Here is a 5,475-nt window from a genome sequence, read left to right on the forward strand (position 1 = left end):
ACACTCAGGAGAACCGTCTCATTTTACAACAGCGACACCTGCAGGTCAGTGGAAACACTAACATGTTCTTGCTTCTACCAGCTACCGTCTCCACAGAAATACAGCCCAGTTTTACATTTATAAATATCAGTTTTAATATATATACTCATATATAGAATATTATAGAATAATTTTTTTTCTCTGTAAGTCTAAATTATTATTTTACATTGCTTACTTGGCTGTAACCTCTTGTAATAATATATTTATAATTTGGGTACCCATCACAATTCACGGTGAGAGAATTCCAAATAGTGTAAGATCATGGTTGGGAAAATATCCCCTTCAGTAAATGTACCCTGACATCATCATTTACTATCTACGTGGACATTGATTGGGAATAGCAACCATGCGTGAAGGGTGGCGAGCAAAGCGAGCCCATGAGGGTACAAGTTTCTACTGTAACAGCGCTTTAAGGGCCCTCTCTCGACATCATGTCCGGGCACATTAACTGAAGGGGATCTATACACAACTGTGAGATCATATCCACCAAGCAGATCCGCATCTATTTAATCTTCATATTGTAGAAGCCAAGTCCAACCAAGGGCCAGGGGCCACAATACAACTAGGGACAGGGCCGGTGCAAGGATGCCCGGCGCCCTAGGCAGAACTTTAGCCTATTGCTCCCCCCTAGCAACAAATGTGTGTTGTGTCTGTGTCATACTTGCCAACTCTTCTTGATTGTCAGGGAGACTCCCTGAAATAGCAGCAAACTCCCTGAAGAGTACAGCAATCTCCCTGATTGCACCTTACTCCTATTATGTAGCTGTTACATAAAAAAACAGAGATATATAAATGGGATAATTAGTATAATTTCCCTGCATTTATTATAAAGCACAATGATCCCTATGGCTATATGCATTTTCTGAAAAGTATCAGTGTGTTTTCATCAAGAAGTAGATCTTACTAACTGCTTTGGGGCTCATTTACATTTGGATGTAAGTAAATGATATGACACACCTCTCAGATGTAGCAGTACACGTCCAGTTTACCACCCACTTATAGGTGTTGCTTTCACAATCTCCCTGAAATGCTTTTTCAAAAGTAGGCAAGTATGGTGTGTGTCATGTGTTGTGTGTGTGTCAGTAAGTGTAATGGTGCTGTAGACAGTAACGCAGGTGTCCTAAGGCGAGCTCAGGGAGGACAGAAACCTCCCGTGGAGCAGAAGGGCAATATACAATTACTGACACACATACACAATACACATTGCTTGTTAAGAAATGTAAAATATATTATATATTGATTACAGACAGTCCACTGCAGGCAGCGCTTGGCGACGGTACCACTCTCAGGGGCCTATTCATCAAACCTAAAAATTTGATGGAGATAATTAGGTTTAGAACTCGCATGGAGTTCTACCTAATTATAGGTGGAATTCATCATTCCACCTCTCCATCAGTATCTATCCCGAAAAGCTGTCATTTTTGCGATGACAGCTTTTCGGGAAATAGATACTTTCCCCTGCCTACACTACCTTATCGCATCTGGAAACAGTGCTGCGCATGCGCTGTTACATCTGTAAAACCAGCGCATGCGCAGCACTGCCTACAGATGCGGTAAGTTTGTGTACCCACCCCGACCCCCTCCGCTCACATCCCCCCCCCCCGACTTACCTGTCCGCGCAGCAGCCTCCGGCTCCGTCCTGCTGGTCTGTCATGTGGTGTCCCAGCAGACCACATGACAGATTAGAAAAAAAAATAACATTTTTTTTTCTTTTTCAAAACTTTCTTGTGCTCTGCTGGGGAGCACACATGTCCGACCAGCCTCCGGAGCCTGAGGACGGAGCAGAGCGCTGGAGGGACTCGTCAGGGGACCTGCACACGCGGATACAGGTAAGTCGATTCAGCTACTCGCCACCTCACAGTGGCGAATAGTAACTTCATTAAATTCCGAAAATTCATAAATTTCGGAATTTGATGAATACCACAATTTCCACATCCCCATACTAATGTATGGGGAGTGTGGAAATTAACGCAGGGGAACTTAGCAAGGAGATATCTGTGATATCTCCTGTGCTAAGTCTGTTCATGAATACCAAAATAACGTTATTTAAGGAAAATGTCCTTAAAAACGTTATTTTAGTGTTGATGAATAGGCCCCTCAGCCCGGGCATAATCTATTCCCTGATGCTCTTCGTCTCTGAGAGGAAGAGAGGAGCAAAAGGGAAAGTACACTACACAGAAGAATTAGGGGGCGGGCGATTGGCTGGCAAGCGCTATGTCAGTCACAGTCAGCGGCAGGGCTGACGGCCACTGACAGTGACACTCAGAGGTGGATTGGGAACTAAAAGTGACCCTGGACAAAATTTATAGAAGTGGCCTCATATGGGCAGCGCCAAATCAACTGTAGGCAGATCCAACACCAAAGTAGGAAGGATTAGTAAATCACTATACCTGTGTGGAAGCAGTGCTGTGGATGCAGTAGGGGGTATTAGGACAGGCCTGTGAGTGCAGAGAAGGAGTGTTAGGACAGGGCTGTGAGTGCAGAGAGAGTGTATTAGGACTAGGGGTGAGCAGGTTCGGATTTCTGAAATCCGAACCCCCCCGAGCCCCCCCGATCCGAGGCAGATCCGAGTCAGGCTCGACTTTTCCCGCCTGACTCGGATCTGAAATCGAGGCAAAACGTCATCATCCCGTCTTCCGAGTCTCGCGGGTTTTGGAACCTATATAAGGTACCCGCGTCGGCGTCATTTTCTCACTCGGCTGTGGACAGTGAAGAGGGAGGGTGGGAGTTAGGGCTGGCTGGGCTGTGTAGTGTAGTGTAGTGTAGTGCAGAGTAGTGTTGTGCTGTGCTGTGCTGTGCTGCGCTGTGCTGCTGTTGTCCACTACTTCCAAGTCCATAGGGGCTGGCTGTGTTGTGCTGTGCTGCTGTTGTTAATAGGGGCTGTGTCCACTACTTCAAAGTCCATAGAAGCTGGCTGGCTGGACTGTGTTGTGCAGTCAGTTCTCCATAGGGGCTGTGTCCACTCCAAAGTCCTGTGCAGTGTCCCAGTCCTAAAGGGGTGCTGTAGTGTTGTCCAGGGGGTGCTCTGTCCATCAGGGGTGCTCCCCCCAAGTGCTAAAAAAATAATATTTTTTGTGTGTTTGTGAATTGTGTGCGCAGTAGCCGCACGTGCATCAACAAAGTAGTGCCAAGCGTGCGCCTGTGTCATAAGTAAAGGGCCGGCTGGCTTGACCGTTAAAGGGTGCTGTAACCCCCAAAGTACACTCCAGTCCAAACCAAAAAAAAATTATTTTCTGTGTTTGTGAATTGTGTGCGCAGTAGCCGCACGTGCATCAACAAAGTAGTGGCAAGCGTGCGCCTGTGTCATAAGTAAAGGGCCGGCTGGCTTGACCATTAAAGGGTGCTGTAACCCCCAAAGTACACTCCAGTCCAAACCAAAAAAAAAAATATTTTCTGTGTTTGTGAATTGTGTGCGCAGTAGCCGCACGTGCATCAACAAAGTAGTGCCAAGCGTGCGTCTGTGTCATAAGTAAAGGGCCGACTGGCTTGACCGTTAAAGGGTGCTGTAACCCCCAAAGTACACTCCAGTCCAAACCAAAAAAAAATATATTTTCTGTGTTTGTGAATTGTGTGCGCAGTAGCCGCACGTGCATCAACAAAGTAGTGCCAAGCGTGCGCCTGTGTCATAAGTAAAGGGCCGGCTGGCTTGACCGTTAAAGGGTGCTGTAACCCCCAAAGTACACTCCAGTTCAAACCAAAAAAATAATATTTTTTGTGTGTTTGTGAATTGTGTGCGCAGTAGCCGCACGTGCATCAACAAAGTAGTGCCAAGCGTGCGCCTGTGTCATAAGTAAAGGGCCGGCTGGCTTGACCGTTAAAGGGTGCTGTAACCCCCAAAGTACACTCCAGTCCAAACCAAAAAAAAAATTATTTTCTGTGTTTGTGAATTGTGTGCGCAGTAGCCGCACGTGCATCAACAAAGGAGCAGCGCCAAGCGTGCGCCTGTGTCCCATAAGTAAAGAGCCGGCTGGCTCATTTCTTAAAAGCTGGTGTAACCCACAAAGTGCACTACTCTCCAGCAAAAATAAAGAAATATTTTCTGTGTTTAGCCGCACGTATATATCAAATCGATATAACATAAATGGAGGACCAAACTTTCTCCGATAAAAATAAAATAGAGAAAGATCAAGAACCACTTCCTCCTAGTGCTGAAGCTGCTGCCACTAGTCATGACATAGACGATAACATGCCATCAACGTCGTCTGCCAAGGCCGATGCCCAATGTCATAATAGAGGGCACATACAATCCCAAATGACAAAGTTCAGGAAAATGACCTTGAAAAAAACATTTAAATCAGCTGAAGAGAAACGGAAACTTGCCAATATGCCATTTACGACACGGAGTGGCAAGGAACGGCTAAGGTCGATCCCTAGTATGTTCATGACTAGTGGTTCAGCTTCACATGACGATGGAAGCCCTCCTCCCACTAAAAAAATCAAAAGATTTAAGCTGGCAAAAGCACAGCGAAGAACTGTGCTTTATAAGAAGATATCACAAATCCCCAAGGAGAGTCCAAGTGTGGTGGTGGTTGCGATGCCTGACCTTCCCAGCACTGGACGGGAAGAGGTGGCTCTTTCCACCATTTGGACGCCCCCTGCAAGTGCTGAAAGGAGCACCCACAGTCCACTTGCTGCGATGCAAATTGAAGATGTCACTGTTGAAGTACAACAGGATGAGGATACTGGTGTAGCTGGCGCTGAGGAGGAAGTTGGCGAGGAGGATTCTGATGGTGATGTGGTTTGTTTAAATCAGGCTCCGGGGGAGACAGTTGTTGTCCGTGGGATGAAAAAGCCCATCACGGTCATGCCTGGGCAGAAGACCAAACATTCTACCTCTTTGGTCTGGCAATATTTCTATCCAAATCCGGACAACAACTGTCTTGCCATATGTACCTTATGTAAAGGTGGAATAAGTAGGGGTAGGGACGTTAACCACCTAGGAACATCCTCCCTTATACGGCACCTGCAGCGCGTTCATAATAAGTTACTGTCAAGTTCAGAAACTTTGGCTAAGACTGTAAGCAGTCCAGGGACACCTAAATCCCGTTGTCCTGTTGTATCCAAGCGCCTGCAAACCACACCGTCAACTCCCTCCTCGTCAATTTCCTCCTTAGTCAGGATCGGAAGTAGTCCTGCAGGCCATGTCACTGGCATGACTGACTCTCCTATCCCGGATTCCTCCGGAGGATCCTGCATTGCTACGCCTCCTGCTGCCGCTGCTGCTGCTGCTGGGAGTCGTTCATCATCCCAGAGAGGAAGTAGGAACACCACTACTTTTACTAAACAATTGACCCTCCAACAGTCCTTAGCGAGGAGGATGAAGTACGACAGCAGTCATCCTGAAGCAAAACGTATAACTGAGGCCTTGACTGCTATGTTGGTGTTAGACGTGCGTCCGGTATCCGCCATTAGTGCAGTGGGATTTAGACAATTGAT

The sequence above is a fragment of the Taudactylus pleione genome, unplaced genomic scaffold, assembly GCF_031769625.1.
Source record: "Taudactylus pleione unplaced genomic scaffold, aTauple2 ptg000005l, whole genome shotgun sequence".
NCBI lineage: Eukaryota > Metazoa > Chordata > Amphibia > Anura > Myobatrachidae > Taudactylus > Taudactylus pleione.